Below are 26,854 nucleotides of genomic sequence, written 5' to 3'. Positions count from 1 at the left end.
GCCATGGCAGGCAGGCAGCCTGGCTGCGCCGCTGGACTTTAGTGGCCTGGAGATCGCGATCGACTGGCAGAGGCTCCAGGATTGACCAGTCAATCGCGATTGACGGGTTGGTGACCACTGTGCCAGAAAATCTAGGAATCCATGTTTAGATGCTAAGGCTAGAAGGGACCAGGAGATTATCTAGTCTGATCTCCTATATCAGTGCTACTCAAAGTGGTGGTCTGCAGACCGGTGCCGGTCTGCGAGCCATCGGCTACCAGTCTGCGCGCACATTGGAAAAAAAAAAAAAATTGCCGGTCCCCCCCATCAGATATATAGGAGAGTGCTTCTCAAGCTAACACAGGCCTGATATCATCCAGTTACTCCTGCAGAGAGCCCAGTAACATGGAGAATTGACAAGATTTGTGTAAGATGGTGCATGTCAGACAAGTGTCACAGCAGTCATGATACAGAGTTGGGAGGCAGTTTGGTCCAGAGGCAAGAGCACTGGACTAGGAGATGGAGACCTGTCTTTTATTCCAAGTTCTACCATTGAATTGCCATGTGACCATGGACAAGTCATTTTGCTTCTCTGTGCCTCTGTTTCCCTTCCCCGCCCTTTGACTGCATTGTCTATTTGGATTGTAAGCACTTCAGGGCAGGGATTGTCTCTCACTGTTTCTGTGCAGTGCCTGGGGCAGTACTCATATAGGATTCTAAAGTAATTCTGGGTGACATACACTAGTACAGATGAGACACGCTCCTTTGGGGATTATACAAATAGGAGTCCTTGGGCGAGGTTTGAAATGAGGTGCGGAGGGTTTAAACAAACAAGGGTCTTTTGGATTTAGAACCTGGTATGGCTGTAAAATTCTGGACTTGCTCACGTTGAGAGAACAACTGTTAGCTACAGCAATGTTCTCTAATGGCTAGAGATGTCCAGTGTGCGTCCATATTGCTGCCTAGCCAAATAATAGCAACTGTGGAATAGCTTCCCTCCCCAACCCCCCTCAATGCTGAAGCTTTTCACACCAGAAACTGACAAACCCAACACACTCCCAGCTAGAGTTGAACTCACTTTGGCCTGAGCCAGATTAATGGCTAAATCCTTGTTTAGCCACCTCAGTGTTGACATGTTTACTAGCTTTGCTCCCCTCTGCAAATGTCACTTGTCTATATCCAGAGTCCCTACTGTGAAAAATCAGTGGATTGGTTACAGTTCTCAGTTCTGGTTGAAATAAGTTTAGCTTATACTTAGTATGGCCATTGTTGCTCCACAGGGAAGTTATGCTGTCACTGTTAGGTATCTGTCCCAGACCAGCAGGTGGATTAGGGCTGTACTAAATCACATATCACAAAACATTCCCATTGGGTTTCGAAGTGGATTCTATTATTCCTATGCATATCTCATTGGCTCTAAAATCTCACTAACAGTCTGCTTCAATGGCAGCTTTTTCTCTGCTCTTTACCACAGTGGAAGAGTTCTGCCTGGATTCCCCATAGTATCGTAAGGTTCCTTAAAACCTCTTGAACCTGTGTGAAATTTCCCACTGAAGGAATGTGGGCTAGTGGTTAAATAGGGAGGACTGAGAGTCAAGGCTCCTGTGCTCCATTCCTGCCCTAGGAAGGAAGTGGACTCTACTGGTTAGATTCCTCGAGTTTAAGGCCAGAAGGGTTCATTACATCATGTAGTCTGATCTCCTGTGTACCACAGGTCAGAGAATTTCACCCAGTTACTCCTGTATGGAGCCCAGTAACTTCTGTCTGACCAGAGCATGTTCCAGAGAGGCATCTAGTCTGGATTAAAGACATCAAGAGATGGAGAATGCATCAGTTCCCTTGGGAGTTTGTTCCAATGAATGACTCTCATGGCTGAATTCTTCTGCCTTGTTTCTAATTTGAATTTGTCTGGCTTTAACTTCCAGCCAGTTAGAGTAAGAGGGTTGGGCTGGGAGTCAGGACTTCTGGGTTCTATTTCCAATTCTGTAAGAGGAGTGTGGGATAGTGGATTAGAACCAGGGGTGGGGGAAGGAAGGCTGAGAATCAGATCTCCTGGATTTTATTCCCAGCTGTGCTGTTGCCTCACTATGTGATGTCAGGCAAGTCTGTTCTATATATTCTCTCTCTCTCTCTCTCTCTCTCTCTCACCCAGTTGAAACATTTGTAAAATGGGCATAACATTCCTCAGGGACGTTGAGGCTGAATTAATATTAATCAAGAGCTCCTTGTAACAATGGTACAGTGTGGAAGGTGCTGTTGTGGTGCAGCACTAGTCGTGAGGCTTAAGCATTGATTGTCTGTAAATCTGTTTTACCAGAAAAGAGTGTCAGTAGTTTAAACTCTTCAGCTGGAAAGTCTGTCAGAGGAACTGCCTGAGCGCCCGTCTTCAGAGATACGTAAGTGCCAAAATTGCCCTTTATTTTGATATTTCTCATGTGTATGGTGTGTGATCTCAAAGTGTGAGATATATTAAGCAACAATAAAACCACAGGGCTGGACCATGGAGAACTTAACTCCAGTTCTGAACTGGTCTGGGCACAACAACCTGAAACAGTGTATATGATAGTGAATGGTTGGTTGCACAGTTACCAGCCCTCACGGGTGATATTTTGGAGGTACTGGAAAAATCCCTTTGAAGCTGTTGTTGCAGTGAACACACAAACAGGACAGCAGGAGATGTCCAGAGGCTGCAAATGCAAATAGAAAGCAGCAATAGTATTACTGCACCAGGCACCAAATAGATCTCCAAGCTCAGGTTTACTCATACTTCCCTAGGGAGAGCTCAGCATTGGACACAAACTGGAATATTTGGATTTAAAGAACTGCGAGTCTGTTCTCAGTTCTGAAGGGGGGAATCCATTTTCTAGTCCTTTTGTCAGACCGTGGACCACTTTGCAAACATTGACAAATGAGGTCCCATAGCTCGCCTCCAGGGCGCTATTGCCATTGTATCGCAGGGCAAAGGGATGCTGAGAGTTGGTGGTGGTGTCAGGAATAGAATCCAGGAGCTCATTCCTAGTTCTTCACTCTAACCACCAGGCAGCACTCCCTCCCATTACCATAATGAGTTAGGCTCCAGTGTTACAACTCTGTAAAATCTAAGGCCATATCTGTAATAGAAGCACTTGACCCTTAGAGCTTTTTCTGGTGTAGCTTATTCCATCCCTCCTGTGTGAAACAAGCTAGACCAGTAAAAGCACAATTTTGCCAATATAGCAATGCCTACACTAGGGTCTTCTGTTGGCACAGCTATGTCAGTCAGGGATCATGCCCCTGACCAACAGAGCTTGCTGTCAGAGTCTGTAGTGTAGACATGGCTCCAGCTATGATTCCACTTGTCTATGGTTGCAGGAAAATATTTGAAGATTTCCCATATTAACCGTTCACTTCACACCTCTGTCCCCTCCCCCAAAACTGCAAATCATTGCAGTTATCTCCTGGCTGTTGCAATAACTGGGGAGCAGTTAAGAGTCTGTAAAATGGTAACTGATCTTCCTGGGCCCACACACTGATCTGGTGCCCTTGTTTTGGCTTTAAAAGGTGTAGAGGTTAGGGTCCTGTGTATCGGTGGGACTATTCCTCTGGTCATGCCTTCAGATTAGAGGCAGTTGTTCCTGAGTTCATCAACCTCAGATTTGCATATCTGGGTACTTGTGATAGACATGGTGGGTGAGGTAATATCTTTTGTTGGAACAACTTCTGCTGGTGAGAGAGACAAGCCTTTGAGCTACACAGACCTGAAGAAGAACCGGCAGAAGTTGGTCCAATAAAACATATTGCCTCACCCACCTTGGTCACAGGATATTAGAGAGACAACGCAGCTACAACACCACTGCAAACAATTTAGGGCAGGATATTCCCAATTAAGGTGCCTTCTACATATTCTCTTCCCCGCAACCTCAGGTTTTTCAAGCTGTGGGTCTAGGGCTGCGAGCCCTGAGATGGGTTTAATTAACCTTGTATTCGTACAGATTCTTTTTTAGGTAAAAGGTGGGGTTTTTTTAAATGGAATGCTCAAGTACGGAGGATTTATTTTATAGGCTCATATATAACTCTTTTACCATTTCCAGGCCACTGGAATCATCCCTGAACCTTGTTAATCCCTTGCTGATGGAATGAGAGGAAGAAATAAAATTATATAAAAAAATGTGGCACAAAGGCTTTAGAAGAGTGCATCTGTTTTGAGGCAGTGCCAGCTGTCAGCAAGCGAACCTGACTAGACTCAGGCCCCTCAGAGTGCCAACAGGCAGGGCCCAGTGTGTTCCCTCACTTCTCTCTCTGTCTCTCCCTCACCCCTTGTTGGTCTCTCTCACCTAGATAGAGACTAAGAGTGAAGCAAAATTTACTTGGATTACAAACAGTCTGTGGGCACAGCAGAGAATTGTGGCTTAACTTTAATGGAGAATAAGCCTGGAGTAGGAGGGGGAGAAAAGAACAAGAGAGGTGGAAGGTAGCTTTACTGGAGGAAGCTTGAAGCCTTCCCATAGTAAGAGAGCAAGAGACATACGTGCTGCAGCAGAACATACTCCAAATGCTGTGAGGAATGCTGTATAAAATTAATTTTTAGTTTTCTGTATTTAGCTATTTCTCAGATGAATAATGCACTTCAGTTTGGAAAAGGATGAGCTGTAGTTGGTGTTAACTTCACATTTTAGCTTTGTCTTCCCCCTCCTTCAGGCCTCCATTCTTGATGGAGGCTGCCCCCCGCTCGGCCCCATTGTAGATCTGTGGCCTGCTGTAGTATTTCAGTTCTGTGCCTTCCTCTCTGCCTCCCCTGAGGTTTTCTCACAAACCTGGCTCTAGGCCTTCCTTAGGTTTTTCTCTTTACCTTGGCAGACACTGATTTTAAGGTAGGCGAGGAAATGGTGTTAATGCAGCTGTGTTACTGTTCTGCTGCTTACCTGTCTGTGCACCTCAAGGAGCAGGCTGAAAACCCCCTTTGTGCAGGAAGTGCCTGGTCCATATAGATGCAGTAGCCAGCTATGGGGATAATGGGTTATTCTTGGACACGCCTGTCACAATAAATCAAATCTGCCACAGCACATAGTAACAATGGGCAGTTTTGTTGCTTGACATGCTCACAACAAGAGGTTTCCCACCGTCTCTATGGCTCAGTGCTGCAGGCATTTTGCTGCAGCTGCCCATTCAAGGCAGTAGAAGCAAAGCTCACCCCAGTGTCTGTTTTAAATATCCCCCAACTCCATTTCTTTTTGCTTTCAGAGTTATTTTCTGGGTTTCCATGTGGCGTGGGGAATGAGCATGTCTAATGGTTAGAGGAAGGCTCTGGAAGTTAGGATACTTGGGTTCTGTTCCTATGTGAATTCCCCTTTCTTTCTCGTTGTTTCCCTGTTTGTAAAATGGGCAGGATACCTCTGTTCCTCAGAGGGACGTCGTAAGGCACTGTGTGATCCTTTATGGAGAAGGCCAAAGTGTTAGTTATGTTGTCATTGCAAAGTTTCATGTGACAGCTCTTCAGAATGAAATGGAGTCACCTACGAAAATGTCTCAACTTGGGAGTAGGGTAATGACCAGGGTCTACACTGTAACAGACACAGCCTACAGCTAACCCAGCCTAGTAATGCTAAACATCTGTAGTGCCTTTTACCTGAGGATTCCCCATATTGTGTGGTGGAGTGATCATCTCCCTCCACCTTATAGATTGAGCACCAGAGACACAAAGGGGAAGGGTGGGTGCCTTGCTCGAGATCACACAGGGAGTCTTTAGACCCAGAAGTCCTATCCGTAGTCCCTGTGTTCTGATCACTAGCCACTCTCCCTGGTAAGAGCTGAGCACTTGCATCCAGGGCACTGTTGCTAAGGTTGGTTCTTCCACAGTGCTGTTATCAGCAGTTCTAGGCTGCTAACCAGCCCACTGGCTAGCTGGGTGGAATGTGCTTGTCTGGAAGAAGTTATTTATCATTTCATTGACTTGAGGCATCAGATAAGCCCTTATGGTAAACATTGAATAAAAAAATAGAGATGTGCCCCTTGCAATAGTACTGTAAACAATGGCGAGAACGCTTGCTGCTATCCAAAAGTAGTTCTTGCATCAGAGTCTGAAATGTCACTGCAGCACAGTGCTAAGCTAGCAGCATAAACTCTCATGTGTAACCTCCTCTGGGCTTGACTGACTGCCCCCTGCCGCTTGGAGGGAGGGTATCTGTTCATCTCACTGAGATGTCAAGCTGTGTGTTCTGCAGAGCTATGGTGCCAGCTGTTAGAGTTTTAAAAGGAGAGAACTGGCGTCAGGAGTTTTCAAAGGCAAGTCTTGTGCTGCTTAGCTCTCATCCAACATTCCTCCTCTTCCACCTTGTGTAAACATGATCTAATCCTTGGCATGCCTACCATTATCCCCATTGTTCGGAAGGTAATGCTAAGGCATGCAGCCTTCATGACTCACCCACGGGCCTGGGGAAACAGTTGGTGTTTGACCTGGGATAGGAATATAGGAATTCCTGTCTTCTAGGCCTGTGTTTAGGCCATGTCTCTCTCCAAGGGAACCCAAGAGTTTGGGTGCTTTTGGATAGTGTAGGTTTCTTCTTTTCCTACCCTCAGAGCTGCTGTTGAACCAGGTGTACTTGGATTATAAACTCTTTGACCCAGGGACTGTCTTTTTGATCTTTTTGTAGAGTGCCTAAGACAATAGGGCTCCTAGGTGCTCCTGTAATACCAGTAATGATAGTAGCATGGTGTTTGGAATGTCTCCACTAACTGCTTTTTGCCTTCCACAGCAAGTGTCAGCTCCTAGTCCTGGTGGTGCTACATGATTTTCCTCCAGTCTCCATCTGATCTCCTTTTATTTTCCCACAGTTTTCCTAGCTTCTGACACCTAACCACTCACTCTTCATCCTTGTTGCACTCACTTCTCCATGTCGTCTTCAATGGTGCACCTGGAACCTGCTTAGCCTTAACATGACAGGCATCCTCCCCTTCAGATCTGTCCTGGGTGCTGCTGGGTCAGACTGGCCCTTTTCATAGCAATGGAGACAATATGAGAGATGCTTCCTGGCCTCTTCAGACCTGCTAGGATCATCTGAGCATGTCTCACCTAATCGATTCCTTGCCATTGCAGGGGGCTCAGATATTGGTGACCCCTTGAGGTCCCCTGTTCATGCCTTTGGCACATAACAGTTTAATCTCCTGAGAACTGAAATGCTTTAGTCTAACCTGTTACTTGCCTGGGCGATGGGTGGAACCCCCCCCCCCCTTTGGGGAGGCTAGCCCCCCAGCCCTGCCCCTTCCACCCAAGGCCTCCCTCTTCTGTGGCTGGAGCCCAGAGCCCCAGGCCGCCCCCACTTCTCCCCCAATAGCCAGAAGAGCCCCAGCTGCCCTGCGCCTCCCGTCCTGAGACCCCAAGTCACCCTGCAGGAAAAGCTTTTATCTGTTCCTGAAGAACCTGAGCTTTTTATATGAGCCATGCAGATTCCAGGACAGCTGAGGAGGCGGTATGTGTTACTCAGCTTCCTGGGTTCATCAGTAATCTCCCTGGAGTCCAGGAATCTGAATAGCACATACCGCCACCTCAGCCGCCCGGGAACCATAATGGGACATAATAATAAAAACTTCCCCCCAAATCGCCCGTGCAGACCGCCAAAATCAGCATCTAGTGGCGATGGCTGCCTGGCCTATTATACCCACCACTTATGGTTACTAGGGCTCAACACAGGAATAACTGGGTGAAATTCTTTGGCTTGTGGTAATCAGGAAGTCACATTATATGGTTTTAATGGTCTCTTCTGGATTTAAACTCTATGAAATACTTACTATCAACAGTCAGGTAAGCTCACGGGGAGATCTTTGAGAGGCTAAGTGAAGAGAAGCCTGCAGGATAACTGCCTTATGTGCCGGCTGCACAGTCGACACTCTGTACTTTGTACAATGTTGGAATGGAAGGATGGCCCAATGGCTAGGGGGTTGGGAGACCTGGATTCAGTTCCCTGCTCCACTACCGACCCTTGGGTAGTCACTTAATCTCTGTGCCTCAGTTTCCCTACTGTAACACTGAATGGATTATTATATTGTAGTAGTGCCTAGAATCTTAGCAAGCAGTAGTACTGGGGTTCTCAAATTGGGGGTCAGGACCCCTCAGGGGGTTGTGAGGTTATTACATGGGGGGTCGCGAGCTGTCAGCCTCCACCCCAAACCCCACTTTGCATCCAGCATTTATAATGGTGTTAAATATATTAAAAAGTGTTTTTAATTTATACGGCTGGGGGTCACGCTCAGAGGTTTGCTCTTTGAAAGGGTCACCAGTATAAAAGTTCGAGAACCACTGAACTAGCACTTCCCTGTCTCCCTGTGGTGTCAGGATGAATGCACTGACGATTGTCAGGTGCTACGGCAACGGAGGCCATACAAATACCATAATAGATGTGTGTTCCTTTCTTTCTTTGCGAGCTGGGGTTGGCATTTAATCTGAAACATGCATGGCACAAATTGGACCAATGCACTGCTTACACTCTCCCACGCAACTATGAAAACTCTGCCTACTTGGTTTCACCAGTAACTGAATGAATGGTGATCCCGGCTCCCAAATGGCTGAAAGTTACGTGCCTCCTGTTTTCATTAGTCTCCCCTACCCCATCCTGTTCATTTGTCTCATCCACTTAGTATGTTTTGTCTCCTGGACTTTAAGATCTTTGGGCAGGGCCTGTCAATTTCTTTGTTTGTGCAACACCTGGCACAATGGGACCCATCCTGACGGAAGTTTCTCGGTGCTACTGCAATATAAATGCTAATAATTGGAAGTTGGCAGTGGTAGGTTCTTATAACTGAAGGGTATATTGGGATTTCGAATGAGGTTTCCATTAAAGCCCATTCCCTCCCACACTGCTCCGGAACAAATGGAATTGTACCTAGAATATGGTGCTTCACATGTTTCAAAGCACCAGCCTATATGTAGCAGAGTCACGTTGGGAATAGAGACAATTGCAGCTGTCCCAGTAGATGATTTTTCAGGCCATTCTCCTGGAAGTAATTACATTAGAATTCCTAGAACCTATCGTACAACATACAAGGCTATTCCTCACTTTTGATTATTTCTGCATAATACAGCTGGTCTGCAAGAGTGGTTGCAGTCCCAGAAAAGCTGGCTTGAAGTTTCTTCTAAATTCAGTTACTCTTCGCTCTCAGACTGTTTTTTCCTTTTATTGTAGCGAGTGATTTTTAACTGAGGCATAAACTCTATTTGTGCCCCTCTCCTGCCAGAAGTAATGTCTTTATCTCTTTTAATAACTCTCTCTTTGGACGTGTGCATGGAGCAAGGGATGCAAGGGAAGGTGGTGTAATAAGGAGATGGATACTTATTGCAGTAACCAGGTTGGCAGGGGAAGGGAACAGCAGCACAAGGGGGTTGGAAGCTTAATCCTGGGGGGTTGTTACTTAGTGGCAGGGTTCTCCTGCTGGCTGGCTGACCTCAAGCAAGTCCCCATTGTACCCTGAGGTTTGGAGAGGTTCCTTGTGGTGGTGTCATGAGGCTCCTTGGCATTTACTGGCAGCCTCTGTTAGAGAAGGACCAGTTATACCAGTGGACTCTGTGTGTGTCTCTTTCTCTTGCTCTCACACACACACTCACTTGTCATGGTAGGAACTGGATGAGACCAGTAGAGCCTTTTCTGCAGGCCACCCAACTAGCTTCACTTATGATTCGTCACTAGCTGGATTTGAACTAGTAATGAGACAGGAAGCCTCACCTCTAATCTCCCTGAGGGGTATAACTTCACTGCCGAGTTAATATGGGTGATGGGCACTAGAGTCTGAGCACCCATGTTAACCTAGCCTGGGTGCGAGCAGCCACCCTGCAATGCCCAACCCAACTGATTCAGTCCTCAGTGGTGCTGCACTTCTCCATGTGTGACTAGGACTTCTGGGGGCATATGCCATGTTTCTTTGTGCTGTGATGAGCTTGAGCCACTCTGATTCTTCCTCAGTGAATTGTGGGAGAAGTCTGTCCTGGCCATGTGGGGGGAATTGTGGGAAAGACACTGTACAGTGATCAGCACTTAAGTGAGTTAGTCTGCATCCTCATTGCAACGTGGACAGTTTACCAGCCTGAGTGGAAGCCTCACTTGGGTTTTAGCCTATAGACCAGGATGGGCCAGCCAGCCCCATTTGAAAGCACACTAAGCTTGGGTGCGAGGGATTTATGTGTAGACCGGGTGGTGGGAGTGGGAGGAATCCTTGGGTGAGAGCCCAAGGTAACACTTTAATGAAGAGGTATCCTGAGCTAATCTCTCTGCCGGAGTGACTGACTGCATATTGCATTACTGTGGTAACAGAGACCTCTATGGCAGGTTAGCCTGGGCTGTTCCACTGACTGTTCAAGCATCAGATCCAGACTTCCTGGAAAAGAGCGAAGAAGATAATGTGTGAGCAACACCCCATTGAGAATGCTGTGAATCTTGCCTTGGAGCAGTGGTGTCTAATTCAGCCTCCAGGGAAGCCATGTCGTGGCCTGGCCTCCTCCTCATGCTGAGTCAGTGAGGGAACAGCTCTGAGAGCAACCAGTCAAGCGAGAGAGGTATTTCAGTTTGACAGTCCTAAGCTTTGCACTCATTGCTGTCACTGTGTGTAATCTTCCCAGAGATGCTAGTCAGGGCTAGTCACACTTGTCCTACTGTGAGGAGTCTGAAGCAGGTGGCATAACCTGATCACTTTAATGCAGGAAGTGGTAACCTGACTCTCGGAAATGTCTTCCCTCCAACCCAAAATCGAACCCAGGAAGAGGAGTGTTGGCTTCGTGCCATGATTCTCTGGTCCCAATCTTTGCCTTGTTTATGCCTTTATTTATATTATGGTAGCACCCGTGAGCCCAGTTGTGAACCAGGACTCCACTGTGCTAGGCTTTATACAGATAAGAGAGAACTCGTACCCCAGACAGCTTACAATATGTTTAAACATTAGTTTGCTATGCTGAATTGTTATCCCCTACAACTGTCTCCTTGTCCTGGAATGGGAGTGAAACTTAAGGGGTAAGTTGCATTTCGCTAAATTTGTTTTCAATCTGGTGCAGGCCTCTATGCGGACCTGCTTAATTTGATTTAAAAGTGGCTTCTTTTGGGTTAGCTTGAGGGTCAGGTTTTCAAAGGGCCCAAGTTCCAGTCTCAGAAGTGCAGTGGAGTTCTTTGGGGGGTCCTGGCTCTTGACAGGATGGAGGCTCTCAGGTCACTTCCATGCTTTTGGAAATGTTTCTCCTAAATCTGTTCCCAGTCATCTGAAGCTAAACCTCCAAAAAGCCACCTTTTAAACCTAAATTGGAATATCCACAAGAAAATTTTCACTGGTTTAATGCAATCTGTTTAAATGATCACCTTGGGTTACACTTTCTCGTATAGACCAGCACTGAGTTGACGTTTAGTTTGTCTGACTAGTGGAGGAATGTACAACATTCCAGACAGTGGTTCTGTCTATGTCTAGCGGAGAGAGTGCTGGACAGTGACCTGAGCTCTATTCCCAGATCTACCACAGGCCTGACAGGGGTACTCTGGGCAATCACTTTGCCTCTCTGTGCCTCAGTTACCCCATCTGTAAAATGGGGATAACAATACTGACTTCTGTAAAGTGTTGTGAGATCCATGGATGAAATTTGGAGGTATGAACAAGAAACCCTGCAGTGGACAGTTATGAAATAAGCTGCTCCAAACAGAACTTTCCTCCTAAACCCCTGTCAGTCAGCAGTCGGTTTCTACTCTGAAGCATGAGGATTTATATCGCTCTACAAATTTTTCTTACTTTGTCTCTCATGACTATAGTTTTTCATTATCCATTAAATATCTAATCCTTTTTTGAGATTTGGGAACTAATCTAAGGCATTTATGCACATAAAAGGGGCACTAACTTGAAATCCAGGCAGTTTAAGACTGTTCCAGTTGCAATACTCGCCCTTGAATCTTCTTCCCAATGTTTATGATTTTTTTTTTTGCAGTTACTTTTTCCTACTCGAACCCCCACCCCCAATTCTCTCACTACCTTTTGAAAGACCCACCCCAAAGGAAATGGCTACCTCCAGCTAATGGTGAAGCAGACCATATGCCAAGGGCTGTGAAATTCACAAAGTAAACAAAAGTAGTCAGTCAGTCATCTCAGTTCCAGCTAAAAGAAGGGTAAACATTTCCAAGCAGTAGCATCATTAAGTTGATAGTGTCCCTTAAAGCATGATGTATGTGTGACTGCTACCTCAGAATAAGCTGATCATGGGCAGCTGTATTTTTAAAGCCTCTCACCAAATGCTGCCTTCCAGTGATCCAGGTGTCTTCCTTGTCTTGTACATCTAGCATGGGCAGTGTATTCCTATTTTGGGTTGGGCTTCAAGGTGAAAACAGGGTAAGGCAGGTTGCTGGAGAGTCTGCATGCATCACCTCGGATGGCAGCTGGAACAGAATGGTTTACAAACCTCTCTGTGCTCATTATTGCCGGTGTCTGGTGCTCAATCCAAATAAGAATGAGTTAACTTTGTCAGGATGTGGGCCACATCGTAATAGATGCTTCCCCTCCTGCTCAGGAGTGCATGGTCCCCTTCACCAGTGGGAGGGGTTCAAAGAACATCCCTGTGGTAGTTACAGTGGTTCCTGATTTGGAAAAGCAACGTTAGGAATGTGTTTTTTAGCTTTCTTGAATGTGGAAATATATCCTGTATGACCCGCCACCTATCCAGCTTTCCATCAGGCCACCAGTGGTCAATGAACCAAAGTTAACTAATGAGACGAAGTTTATGGCTACACTACGAGGCTTTTAGTGACACGGCTGTGCCACTACAGACATGCTGCTAAAAGTCACGCAATGTAGCTGCTGTTTTTCGGTAGGAGAGCGCTCCTGCCAACAAAGCGCTGTTCAAACCGGCGCTTTTTGTCGGTAAAACTTTTGTTGTTCGGGGTGTGTGTGTGTGTGTGTGTTTTTTAACACCCCTGAATGACAAAAGTTTTGCTGAGGAAGTGCCAGTGTAGACATCCCCCCCCAGGTATTCTGTGGTAGCCCTTCACTAAAAGGATGTTAGCCCAGGTGTCTTGGAGGTAAACAAAGCCTCAGATAAACTTAACAGATCCACAGAGTTTAAGGCCAATAGGGACCATTAAATCATCCATTCTGACCTCCTGTTTTTCACAGGCTGAAGAGTCCCCCCCCCCCCCCCAATCCCTGTATTGAGCCCAGCAGCTTGAGTTAAGCTGAAGCATCTTTCAAAAAGACATCCAGATTTGATTTGAGATGGAGAATCCACCACTTCCCTTGGGAGTCTTTTCAATGGTCAATCACCTGCAGTGTTAAAAGGTGGTTTATTTCTAATCTGAATGGATCTGGCTTCAGCTTCCAGCCCGTTGGTTCTTGTTATGCCTTTTTCTGCCCTTTTGTACTTAGTATTTTTCTCCCTGCGGAGGTATTTGTACACTGTGATCAAGTCACTTCTCAATCTTTTGGATAAAGAGCTCAGTCTTAGCTTAGGCATCTCACTGTAAGGCATTTTCTCCCACCTTCACATCATTTTTTGATTCTTTTTCTGCACCCTCTCCAATTTTTCAACACCCATTCTAAAATTTGGACACTAGAACTGGATACAGTCTCGCCAATGACGTATCCAGAGCTGAAATTGCCTCTCTGCTCCTACTTGCTGCTCCCCACTTCATATATCCAAGACTCACACTAGCTCTTTTCCACAGCATCACACTACAAGCTGTCATTGAGTGTTCTGAGAGAAGACGCTGTTGAGTAGATTTTAATGTCAGAGATTCAGACCTTGAATGAATCAGAGCCCTTGGCCTGTTTATGTCAGTCCGCAGTAAAGCGACATCTGGAGAAATGTGGCGTCTGGTGCCTTGTTCTGTGGTGACACTTGGGTTCTGTCCCTGCTTTAAACACCCACTCCTGGGAGCAAAAATCCATAGTTGTGAAGAATTCTGGAAGCGGAGGAGATCATAAGTGTAGATTGCAATGGCTGTTGGGGCTTCCCCTGGGAGTCTCAAGTCTAGGCACTGACGTATCTCCTGGGGAAGAGGCTGAAGCCCCATTGCTTGGGACATTTAAAGCTAGGCTGTGTAGAGCCTTCGAGCTGCACTGAAGGAGCAGTTGTGGACTAGATGGGGCCTGAGAGTCTCATCCAAGGGCAGTGGGTGCTAGTCAGCTGGTTCGCACTTGGCTCTTCAGTAGATCCTGCAAAACAGCTGATATGACTAAACTCAGTGTTTTCCAACCTGTCTGTGGTCCAGCCTGCACTTTGGCCTGGCAGAGGGAAAATTCTCTTATCTCCTGTTTGGCAGTAATAGCTTCAAATAGAAGAATAAACAAAGTAATGCTGTAGGACCCCGGTCAGGATAAGACCATTCAAAGGCCACCCTTCTCACATTGGATTTTCTAGTACTTGGTTCTTTTACCCTTTCCAATGCTCTCTTGGCTGTCAGTGCGAGAGCCTCCTCTGCAGTTCTGGTCACCTGGAATGACCTTTCCCCATTTCTTTGTTTCCTCAGCTCTCTCCTGTCCCCTCTCAAACTCAACTGGAATTGTTTGTTCTCTGTTGTCTGAGCCTTGTTTGCTCTCCCTCGGCTATTGATGAAGTTACATTAGAGTGTTTGCTGTAGGTAGAAAGAAAAGGAGTACTTGTGGCACCTTAGAGACTAACCAATTTATTTGAGCATAAGCTTTCGCGAGCTACAGCTCACTTCATCGGATGCATACTGTGGAAAATACAGAAGATTACGTCTTCTGTATTTTCCACAGTATGCATCCGATGAAGTGAGCTGTAGCTCACGAAAGCTTATGCTCAAATAAATTGGTTAGTCTCTAAGGTGCCACAAGTACTCCTTTTCTTTTTGCAAATACAGACTAACACGGCTGTTACTCTGAAACCTGCTGTAGGTAGGTTGTGTGCAGACTTCCAGTGCATTCCTAGAGGGATGAATAGCCAGGATGGTGGAAATTGGAGTGTTGGCAAAGCGTACATTTTGGATGTCACTTCCAAGGATTGCAGCAGGAAGGATCGCCCAGTGTTTAGGGCCCTGACCTGGAATTTGGGAAATCCTGGTTCAAGTCCCTGCTCTGCCACAGATTCATTGTGTGACCTTGGGCAAATCACTCAAGCTCCTAAATAACTTGTGTACTTTTGAAATTTTCGCTAAGTGCCATTATCAAAAGTGACTCAAGCACTTAGGAGCTTCAGTCAGCGGGAGACTTCTAGTGTTTGAGTCACTTCTGAAAATGGGAGTTGGGCTCCTGCATCCCTCTTTGGTGGTTCAGAAAATTTTGTCCTTAATGTCTGTGCCTCAGTTGTCCCTCTGTAAAACGGGGATCATAGGGCTTCCAAGCAGGGGTGATGGGAGGATGAATACATTGAAGCTTGAGGTGCTCAGAGCCTATGGGAATGGGGAGGTCAGAGGGAAGGAGTAGTGCAGGTAAGTTGGCTTGGAAGGATGAGGTTTTTACCTGTAAATATTAATTTTTCCATGTGTACACAAACCGATGCAAAAATATTTCCATCCATGATAATAGAAAGTTACAGGTAGACAGAGTAAGAAAAATGCCTCTTGAGAACTTACTAGAGTTTGATTTAAGGATATTTACTTCGTATATTTTGACATGTGATGTTGACAGTTTGTTTTAATGGCAATAAAGGTTTGTTTTTTAATCTCAACTTCAATTGTCATTAAATAATTGTGCCCCCACATAATTTCCTGCAATTGTGAAAATGTAAATTGATAAAAATTTAAAAAATGTTTAAAACATCCATGCTATCTGTTAAAACTATTTTAAAAAATTGAATTCTGCCAAACCTGCATACAATACCTTTTGTGAATATTCATTTGTGTGGAAACTGGGATTGTAACAGATACACTGTGTACTTTGCTTCCAAGAACTGAAGTCTAGGACATCTGAAGTCCTGATATTTCATGGGGTGTTCCAAAATAGTAGTAGGACCTAATTTTTACATAGTGCTTTTCATTCGTAGATCTCAAAGCACTTTACAAAGGGGATAGGTATAATTATCCCCATTTTACAGGGGGGGCAAACGGAGTTACAGTGAGGGGATGTGCCCAAGGTCACCCAGCAGGCCAGAGACACCAGGCCTGGGTTCAATTCCCAGAGACAGGGATTGAACCCAGGTCTCCAAGTCCCAGCCCAGTGCCCTACCCACTAAGCTATACTGCCTCCTAGCACCAGCCTGTTGTGAGGCTGGACTGAATTCAGTTGTACACTGTTGTTTGCGTCTCACGTCTTTTCTTGACAACCCCAAAAGCAGTGATCAAACAATTAGTAAGCTGTGCCAAGAAATCTTCCTCAATGAAGGTCCCTTGTCTGCAAACCAGAATGACCCAGGCCTGCTTGCTTTGTGGTTCACCTTCTTCATGGCATGCAGGATTTACTTGAAATCAGATTGATGTGTCTCTCCTTGGGAGGTTGTGCTTGACATCCTAGCCATGGCTGGGGTAGGGTTGCGAGCAGCTGTTCTCTGTCTGACCAGATGCCTTGGCTGCTCCTTTGGCTTAAGAGCGCAGGGACAGTCAGGCTGGCCTGTTTGGCTCTTAAATCCCACCCTAATCGGAGCTGCCACCTGTTTGACTCAAAGCGTGTGCAAGAGGACTGAGTTTTTCTGCTCCAAGTACCAGGTGGAAGAGTTTGGAGGAGGGGCAGAAGAAGATAAAAGGTGGTGGTTGAGCAAATGATGCTAAGAGACTTTCAGTGGCTGCAAATCCCTGTTTACTATCATTAAAGCCCAAGGAGCAACATATTAGTTTTATTGGGCACATTTGCAAGTCTAATGGAGCACTGATTGAGCGTATTAATTGGAGGTGGCCACGCTGCTGTTCCTCAGGGGGACAGTGCTTACTAAACATTCTGAAGTACACATGGGGGGTGGAACACATGGCCTTACCTTGGGGACGATTGCTCTTCGTTAATCTCTCTGGGAAGCTATGGGAAAGTCTAATGGGCTGGAGGAGAGGGTATGCCAGGGGGGCATGGAGGGGGCGAATAGCCAATTGTAGTCTGTGTGGTGGTATTGCTACATTTGTTACCAGGCTGTGCTGCTGAGTAGTTTAACACCCTATGCTAGCGGTTCTCAAACTGGGTCAAGACCCCAAAGTCGGTCACAACATGAGGTCGCCAGGGCTGGCTTAGATTTGCTGGGGCCGAAGGCCGAAGCCCGAGTCCCACCGCCCGAGTCCCACCACCCGAGGCCGAAGCCTGATGGCTTCAACCCTGAGTGTTGGGACTCAGGCTACGGGCGCCCCATTCCCATTCCTCTCCCCCCTCCCCCCGTGGTAGAAGCCCTTGGGCTTCAGCTTTGCCCCCCACCCTGCCTAGGTCAGTGGGCTCGGGTGTGCTCAGGCTTCAGTCCACCCATCTGGGGTTGTGTAGTAATTTTTATTGTCAGAAGGGGGTCGCGGTGCAGTGAAGGTTGAGAATCCCTGCCCTGTGCTATTCCACAGTAGTCCTGGGAATGGCTCGTGCCACCCAGAGATTGTAGAATTAAATAGGTCTGTACATATTGCAGTGGAAACCTCTTTATAGTGAAGGTCCAGGCTTCAGGAAAAGGCAGCAGGGCTGGGAGGATTCTGTGCGTGAGTTGGGCTGCGAGTTTGTCACGGAAGTCACGGATTCTGTGACCTCTGATTTTTTTTTTCCAGCGGCTGGTGCGCCTGTCTCTGGGGCAGCTCAGGCAGCCCCTGCGCCAGGTACACCGGCCGCTGCTGTGGTAGTCTCAGGCCACCGTGCCCACCCCCACCCCCACCCCCACCCCCCAGCAGCAGAGTTGGGTGTGGGAGGGGGCAGAGGATTGGGGCTTGGGACAGGGTGAGGCGGGCTCTGGGCGGCGCTTTCTTGGGGGTCTCCCTGGAAGCGGGGACATCCCCCTCGCTCAGCTGCTAGGCAGAGCTGTGGCCAGGCAGCTCTGTGCGCTGCCTCCACCTGCAGGCCCCGCCAGTGGGAGCTGCCCCCAAGTAAGTGCCACCCCCACTCCAGCACCAGCAGAGGTCCCAGGCTGCGCATCGCCACCTGCCCTTCCAGCACCCAGGCTGTCCTCCCCCTCACCCGTGGGGCCCCCAGGCAGCCCCACCCCCACCCCCCCAGTTTAGTCACCAGTATTTTTAGTAAAAGTCGTGGACAGGTCACGGGCCATGAATTTTTGTTTACTGCCCGTGACCTGTCCGTGACTTTTACTAAAAATACCCGTGACTAAAACGTAACCTTATGTATGAGCCCTACCCACCTCCACAGGTTCAAATATCAACCCTCTCTCCTTCTGGGACAAGAGTTCCAGCATGAGGCTTCTGGACAGAGCTGCTGGCTGGTCTTTATGGATACCAGATCCTCTGGGCTGCCACATTAGTGGGACTCATTGCAGTGCTCCCTCCCCAGCTACACAACATGGACCAGTTGTCTGCCAGCCACCAGAAGTGGCTTTTCTTGGCTGGAAGGGGCTATAGAACAGGGTTTGTTAGGTCTTTGCAAGGAGTCTTAGGTTTGTAAGGGGGGGTGGGCCCACCATCTGTCCTTGGTGCAAGGTGTCCAAAATAAAACAGCACAATAGAGGCTGTTCCGTGTTTGCCTCAGAAGTGCCCTTGGCTTGGAGTCCTCTGTCTATCTAGCCTCTACCCAGTTGGCAGAGCTTCCGTTAGGGCTTAAACAACAGCCTTTTGTTATCTCCAGCTGTTGCTAATTTAGTGGTGGCCTTGGAGGAGCAGGAGATGACTGTGGTAGGGGATGGGGAAGAGGAAGCTTTCTCCCACCCCCACTTGCAGTTCCCACCCTCCATATTCTCGACATGGAAGCAAATTTGTCTTGCTTTCTCACATGGGTCAAGCGATTGGAAGGTACCCTTGGAAGGCATTGGGCTGGAGGCTTCTGGTGAGCTTTGTGCTTTTATTTCCCCTCCACCCCTTGCTTCCTGACACCACCTGTAGCACAAAATGTCTGTCAGAGATGAATTACCTACTTTACTTCAAGGGACCTAGGAAGCTGATTGCATGTGGAAATTTCAGGCTTAACATTCAGAGGGTATGTGAATGGAATGCAGAGGTAGAGGGAGGGGGCAGTGCCTGCATTTCCCAAACCACACATTAGGAAGGGCCTTGTCTGGGAAGAAATGGATTCCAGCTGACTCTTACATCAAGGGGTAGGGGTAAGGGGAGGAGGTCTTTACAGACAACCCTTCCCACCCCCCCTAACCCTGCTGCTACTAGCATGATGCATCAATTGCAGATGACTGAAGGGCTGTATGTATCCCCAGCTGAGGTGCGGTGCAGACAGTTGTGATGCAAGGGAGCAACTTCCTTCAGCTGCAAGCAGTTGTATCAGCTTTGACCTGCCAGGAATGCACTGGGTTCGATGTCTGCCTCACTGTTGTGCACATGTGCGCACCTCACCATGGGAGGTAGTGCCTCAGTGACAGCCAGTGCTGCTGCTGCTGCTGTATGAAGCAGTCCTTGATCTAATAGAAGGGTGGGTGGGGAGGGAGGGAGGGACTGCACCATCTCCAAACCTCAAACTCTAAAGCTTTAGCCTTGTATGGAGAAATAAGAACAAAAAGATGAAGAGACTTGCCTAAAGTCTCACAAGCAGTTGAGAGAAGAACCTAGGAGTCCTGGTGCTTCCAGTGCCTTACTAGAACTGCTAGGTCTCCCTGAGCTGGGGTTAGAGCCCAGGAGCCCTGAATCCCAGCCTCCCTTCTTCTAACCCACTAGATCCCACTCTCCTTCCAGAGCAGGGATTACAGCCCAGGAGCCCTGAATCCCAGCTGCACTACTAGATTATATTCTCCAGTATTTCTTCAGTCACCCTCCCATTCCCCAGAAGGCTCTTTTGTCTAGGCTTCTCTCCACACCAGGACATGAGGTTCTGCATATTGCATGAAGGCTTCCTATTAGCCTAAGTGCTGTGTATGGATCTAGGACAGTATAGAGCCCATACTCTCCTGCTATTCAACAACTCCCTGTTGAAATCACCTATTGCTGAAGCAGAAAGGCCACTGAAGGAACATAATATACTTGAAGATGCAAGTAATTCCGACAGTGCCTCTGGCTCCATGGCTCCTGCCATCAGTGTCACCCTCTCGCATTAGTGCTGTGTATAGATGCCGCATCTGCTATCTGTCATGTTCAAAGGTTAACCCCTTGGCAGCTTGAATCAGCTCTTCTATCAAAGCCTCTCATGCGTAAATGCAAGGAACTGAGAGGGCGCTGCTGGAGAAGTTAAGTTGGCAGCAGGTATGAGAGGCAGGTTTCAAGAGGGCTTGTGAGTCACGTATGTGCAGTGGTGAGACTGTGCCACGGGGATTCTGTGCCTGTTTGGGGGTGGAAAGGAACTTGTTGTCTCTGAAATTGTCTTTGACTTTTCTCAGTGTTTAATTGCAAAAAGAGTGGACATTAAAACATTCTGTGCGTCTTTCCCTGTGCTGGGAATGATACTTGGTGTCTTTCCCTCATGGCTGCTATCCAGGGAAAGGAATGCGATTTACTCCACACACTGTAGTGTTGGTACAATCTTAACTCTGATGTGCGTATTCAGTGCTGTTTGTTGTAGTTCCGATTCCCCCACCAAAGTCCGACTGTAACTGTTAGAAGCTCTTCAGAGCAAGGAGCATCTTTTTGTTGTGTCTGTACAGCGCCTGGCACGTTGGGGTCCCATCCATGACTGGGGCTCCTTGGGGCTCCCACCATCCTGCTACTGTTAGTCAGAAGGCTGTGTTTTTGCTAAGAAGTTTTCTGAGGACACGCTTGTATTCGTATGTGTCTGAGGTGTGGACAGGTGAAGATTCTAGGCTGTCTCCTCCATTTGGTCTCTAGAAACCTGATTACAGTTTTAACTATTGAAGTTGGAGTGACTCCTAATTGCACCAGTGTGAATGAGCAGAGGCTGGTCCTGTAGCTTTATCCTGTTGTCTGTTAAATCACTTAACCGTGGAGTGCTGGAAGGTTAAAGTTAAGATTGTGTGGGACAGGGTGGGAGTTTATTCTCCCCAATTCTTTAAGGGCTTTAATGAGGAGAATATTGTTTAACTGACATTGTTAGAGGCTGTTGATAGTGATGGTTTGTATTGTAGCAACCCCAGTCATGGACCAGAATCCCTTTGTGGTAGGCACTGTACAAAGAAAACAAACTTTTTGGCTTGAGGGCCACATCGGGTTTCCAAAATTGTATGGAGGGCTGGTTAGGGGAGGCTGTGTTTTCCCCAAACAGCCAGGCGTGGCCCGACCCCCCCCCCCCCCCCCGGCTTCTCGCCCACGACGGCTCCCCCGGGACTCCTACCCCCTCCCCCACTCCCTGACCCCACTCCTGCCACCCAATGCAATCCCCCCCTCTCATTCCTAACTTGCCCCCTGGGATCCCTGCCCCATCCAACCCCCCTGTTCCCTGCATTCTGACTACCCCGACCCCTATCCAGATCCCTGACCACCACCCCCCCCAAACTGCCCTGCCCTCTATCCAACCCCCCCCGCTCCCTGCCCCCTTACCGCGCTGCCTGGAGCACCGGTGGCTGGCGGCACTACAGCCACGCCGCCCAGAGCACCAGGTCAGGCCACGGCTCAACAACTGCTCTGCCCAGCCACCCAGAGCGTTGCGGCGCGGTGCGCTGAGGCTGCAGGGGAGGGGGAACAGCAGGGGAGGGGCCTGGGGCTAGCCTCCTGGGCCAGGGGCTGGGCAGGAGGGTCCCTCGGGCTGTAGTTTGCCCACCTCTGCCCTAGGCTAAGGCTTGTGATAATAGATCCAGGACTCCCGGAGTCTTGGCTCCCAGCTCTCCTGCTCTAACCCACTAGGCCCTGCTCCCAGAGCTGGGGAAAGAACCCAGGAGTTCTGGCTCCCAGCCCCTTGCTCTAACTGTTCTCCCACAGCCCTTACTTACTGCATGCTTCACCAGAAAGTAAACCCACCAAGCTAAGGAATTACTGAATTTTGAGCCGCCTTCCTTGTAACATCAGGTTGTTGATGGGATGGGGCTGCTGTGCCAAGGGCTTGGGGCTGTTGGTTGTGAGCTGAGAGCCGTAACTGAGTAATGCTGTAACATAGCTCTTGACTTCCTTGTAGCCAGTAGGGAGCTCTCCTCCCCACTCCCCTCAGATTCTGTGACAACCCGGGTGCATTGTGTTGACTTAGCCATCTTGCCTCTGTGTTCCCCAGCCTGTGGCTTGGCTGCTGTACAAGGATTTCGCAAAAAGGGCGTGTGCACACGGATGTGATGGGCTAGGAGCCACCCACTAAGGGCGGTGGAGGTGGCACATCGCTGCATTCTACCCTAATCTCCCCCTGCCCCCACGCTGCTCTCATTTGGCAGCATTTGATTCCCTTTAAACTCTCTAGTAAGAGCTGCCCCTGATCTGTTCATCTTGCTTAGGGGCTTGCAGGCCACCTGGTGCAGGTAGAGCATTAACTTCATACTCTCTTTTTCAGGCTGAGCATTTCCTCCTCACACTCACTGACTGAAGAGCCCTGCCCATTGCAACCAAGGGTGGGGCAGGCAGCTTCCTGTGGGGGAAGAATCGTGAGTTGCTGTAACTCCGTCCTTCCCCCAGTCTAAGGACAGTTCTCCTCCCACTTTGCCCAATGGGAGGAAGTGCTAGTGGGTTATGGTGGAAGTTTGCCTTCCTCCCTTAATGGATCTTGGGACTCCGATCCAGACAACACCCTGAAGCTCTCGGTAATCCCAGTGCTTCTGCTACCTGTGGTGCTGCTTAGGGAAGTTGTGGAGTTAGCCTGAAACTGATGAATTGCAAAACAGGCCAGGCTCTGGGTTAGCAATCAGGGAGATTGCGAAAGGTGTGGCTTGCTCAGGTATCGAAGGCGGAGTCCCGCTGCCGGTTGGTGGGGGAAGTGGCTTGCCTGGGCTGTTCCTGTACTTTGCTCCTTCTGAAGAGTTTCACTTCGGCTGCTGCTGTTTGTTACTACATTGCTTCACCACTTCGGAAGAGGGATTGCAGAGGCTAACGAGGAGAGATGAGACAGGTCTGTTCCGTGGGGTGCTTCTTCCCACAAACACACTAGGAATAAGTTGGAGTTATTTCCCTTCTCTTCCCAGCTGGCTGAAGTGATATAAATGAGGGGGGAGAGACATTTCCATTTGGGGTCCGGAATGGAGAGCCAATGAGATACAGCGTCTGCCCTTCCAGACTACAGACGCTACAGAGAAGGCGCTTGCGCCAGCGTTGCTGAGATTGTGTGAAGGGAGGGGGAGAAGACGGCTTTTGATGAGCAGAGGGAGCACATACACAAGGCCCATGGCTGGAGTAAGTGTTCAGGACATGATCCTGAGACGAACGGGAGAGATATGATCAAAGAGCTGGGTCTTGGGTTTGGGGAGGCAGGGGGGTTGGGTTTGTTGGGAGCCTTAGAGTTCAGCCGTTGGATTCGGAGCCGAAGCCTGCTGAAGAATCACGGTTGTCCTCTCTCTATAGCCCGTGCAGTAGGTTGGTACATTGCCTTCCTCTGAAACAGGCCATACATGCGATACCTACCCCTGCGTGTGTCGTCTCAATCGGGTCTGAGCTTGTTCAGCGGCCACACAGCTATCTGCCTCCCTCCCAGGCCAAGTCAGCACTTAATTAGGTGTGCCCGCCTCCCAGGAGTGTTGGGAGTTGCACTTCCTCTACAGCCCCAGGTCACAGGTAGCTCACCGAAGCCAGAGCAGTGCTGTGCCAGGCACCGGGATTTCAGCCTCTGGCTTTTGGGAAATGACCCCAGATAGGGAATTTATGTGGGAGGGTATTCCCCAGACCTCTGTGTATCAAGGAACAGTGAGACTTGACAAACAAGCTTTTCCTTAACATCTTAGCAAGCAGTTGGAGATAGCCCCAATCCCATAGTGGCTGAGCTTGTGGACCGGGGTGCCCTGGTGGCCTTTCCCATGCTCTGCTCCTCCAGCCAGAATAACAGCACGGCTTTCCCCATTCAGTACCCAGCGTTCCACGCTACCACACCCTGGGGCGGATGCTTGCCCAGGGCATGCAGCTCTGGTAATAAAAGCTGTGCAGAAACCCTGGAAGTTCAGGATTATCGTTTGCATACAGTTACCCAGCATGCATTTCCAGTCAGCAACTACTTCCTGGCAGCTCTAGTGTCAGATTCCAAGAGCGCATAGAGCCATTGAAGACCTTGATTTTAAAACGTACACCTCTCACAGAGACTGATGGTAAACTCTTCTTGCTGTGAAATGGAGAGCAAGCACCTCTGACTGTATAGCTCCGATAAACTGGGGTAGGGCAGGGGAATGAAAGCTACGTGGAGATAAGGGATGTTTGCTTTCCTTGCTCCCAGGCAGCCACAGCCTAGAATCTCCTTCAGAAATGGTAGCAGTCTTATACTTGGAGATTCTCAGGGGAAAAGCACTATAGAAAGGCAAAGGGGTCCCTTAAGCAGCCTCTGCCCCAGTGGGGGAGGTGTGGTGGTGGAGATTCAGCCATAGGAAGATGAAGTGTCCTTGTGCAAGTCAAACTGCAGGTTGTTGAGGAAAGCTGGGAATGAGTGTTCCTAGTCCTGGGTCCCAGCCTCCCTAGCGCCAACTACCGGACCCAACTCTTCTCCCAGAGTTGAAAACAGAACTCAGGAATCCTGGCTGTATCCCTCCTGCTTTACCAGTTAGGTGCACACCTTTCTATATCTGAGGTTACTTTTTAGGGGAAGCTCTTCCGTGCTCTCTGTAGCTCACTGCTTCTCTCCATTACATGCTGGGGGCAGAGGCTTGCATGTCCTCCTGCTTTGTGGATGTGGTGTCGTGTCAGATAACTTGCTTTAGGACAGGTGTGGGCAAACTTTTTGGCCCGAGGGCCACATTGGGGAATAGAGATTGTATGGCGGGCCATTGAATGCTCACAAAATTGGGGTTGGGGTGTGTGAGGGGGAGTGGGGCTGGGGATGAGGAGTTTGGGGTATAGGAGGGTGCTCTGGGCTGGGATTAAGGGGTTTGGAGAGCGGGAGGGGGATCAGGGCTGGGGCAGGGGGTTGGGGCATGGGGAGAGGCTTGGGGTGAAGGCTCCGAGCGGCGCTTACCTGAAGCGGCTCCCGGAAGCAGTGGCATATCCCGTCTCCAGCTCCTAGGCGGAAGTACAGCCAGGTGGCTCTGCACGCTGCCCCATCTTCAGGCACTGCCCCTGAAGCTCCCATTGGAACACCGGAGGGGGCCATTGGAGCACGGAGGAGCCAGAGTGGGGACATGCCGCGTGGTGTGACCCCAACCCTGTGCCCCGGCCGAAGTGCCAGAGCAGGGCCGAGCCGCACGGTGCGGCCCCTGACCCAGTGCCCCAGCTGGAGCGCCGGGGCGGAGCCGAGCCACATAGTGCAGCCCCTGACCCAGTGCCCCAGAGCGCGGCCAGCTTAAAATAGGCCGGATCCAGCCCACGGGCCGTAGTTTGCCCACCACTGCTTTAGAGCCTTTCATCCCATATGGGCGGCATCAGAATCTCAACCCTGATGATGAGCCACTTTGCAGTGTGTCTGCCACTGGTTCAGCGGCCAGGCTCCCCTCCTTCCAAACAGCCTGTTGTGCTCTCCCTGCCCTGCGCTTGCTGACATGCCATGTGCCTCCCTAAGAAGGGAGCTGTTGCTGTGGAAACTAGCTCCCTGAACCACTTCCAAAGGGGCCTGCCTGCTGGGCTTCAAGGAGATAGAAGTTGGTCGGCTGGTTATTGGCTGCTACTCTATATGACATCTTTGATCCTGTATAATTGAGTTAGTTCAGCTCCCCGAGTGATCCCACTGCAAACTGATTGCTGCAACAGTGCAGATTAGGTTGGATAATTGTGTACTGCAGTAGCACCAGGAGCTCCAGTCATGTACCATTGTGCTAGGCACTGTACAAACACAGAACAAAGGGACGGTCCTTGCTCCAAAGAGCTTCCAATCTAAGCAGAAGAGGAAAGGTGACAAGGGGATACAGGGAGGCCAATGGGGGAGTACAAGGAAATGACGAGACAGTATTTTTTAGCCAGCTACTGATCGGTAACTACTAAGGGTCACAACATAGAGTGGATGGAGCTATGGAATCTATGAATCCCCTCTGCCTTCCAAAGTCACTTTGTCCATGCTTCCCCCAAATACTAAGCTTTAACCAGACTTTTTGTGGAAAATTCTTTATGGGCACATGGACTATTGAGGTAATGGCCCTTTGTGGCTCTCATATCTCACTTCTATTTCTGGGAGGTGTCCAATGAAGGAAGTCATATTAGCTTTTCCATAGGGACTGGCCTCCCATCCAATGAGGATCCAGCCCAGTGCTGGTGAGGCTGTGTTGCTAGTGATGCCACCTTTCAAATAAGGCCTAAAACTGAGGTGCTGACCACAAACATCCACGATCTGTATTGCAAGGAGTTTGGGTGGTAATCCCAGTATCCTGGCCAATCCCCAGTTTGTGTTATTTTAATTTGCCTCTCTAGCTGATATCTAATTGTAACTCAATATCTTTTTGTCCAAAACTGCTTAGAAATAAACAGCTACCATGCCTCATCCCAGAGGTGGCTGCATTTTAGTGGTGTGTGATTTTTTTTTTTTTTTTTTTTTGCGGGGGACTCCTTGGAGTGAAAAGATATTATTGAAATCTAAGATATTATTGCTAGCAGCTGTCTATTGAGCCACCTGCTGGAAGAGCAAATACCAGAGCACTAAGGCACAGGAATTGGGAATTGCCAGTCTGGATCAGACCCAAAGTCCATCTAGCCTATTATCCTGACTAACAGTGGCCAACACCAGCTGCTTCAGGGGATGGTGTAAGAAATCCACTATGGGGAGATGTCGGGTAATCTTCCCCCATATATGTATGGCTCAGCCTGGTCTATAATAGACCAACAGAGATCAGCTCAAGCCCTGAAGCATGAGGTTTAATATCCCTCCCCAAATTTTTATCATTCGTTATGATGACTCCTGTTTCCTCTCCCTTCTGTGCTTGGTTCCATAGCTGAACTTGGGATGTTTT

The 26,854-nt window shown here is 48.7% G+C and overlaps 1 protein-coding gene across 14 annotated transcripts in view; it reads left to right on the top strand.

The window, feature by feature from the left end:
- MARK2 (microtubule affinity regulating kinase 2) overlaps window positions 1–26,854 on the top strand; it is a 104,655-nt gene that overhangs the window by 39,429 nt on the left and 38,372 nt on the right. The window contains exon 1 of one of the 14 annotated variants that reach the window (XM_074957914.1): window positions 2,357–2,375. The exons of the other annotated variants lie outside the window; for them this stretch is intronic. The gene's annotated coding sequence lies outside the window, so the exon portion shown is untranslated. Of the gene's footprint in view, window positions 1–2,356; window positions 2,376–26,854 lie in introns of those variants that run through there. 14 annotated transcript variants of the gene reach the window in all.

Source organism: Natator depressus, chromosome 7 (assembly GCF_965152275.1).
Source record: "Natator depressus isolate rNatDep1 chromosome 7, rNatDep2.hap1, whole genome shotgun sequence".
In the NCBI taxonomy this organism is placed as follows: domain Eukaryota; kingdom Metazoa; phylum Chordata; order Testudines; family Cheloniidae; genus Natator; species Natator depressus.
Note: the sequence above shows the minus strand (reverse complement) of the source record. Positions and strands in the feature narration are given on the sequence as shown.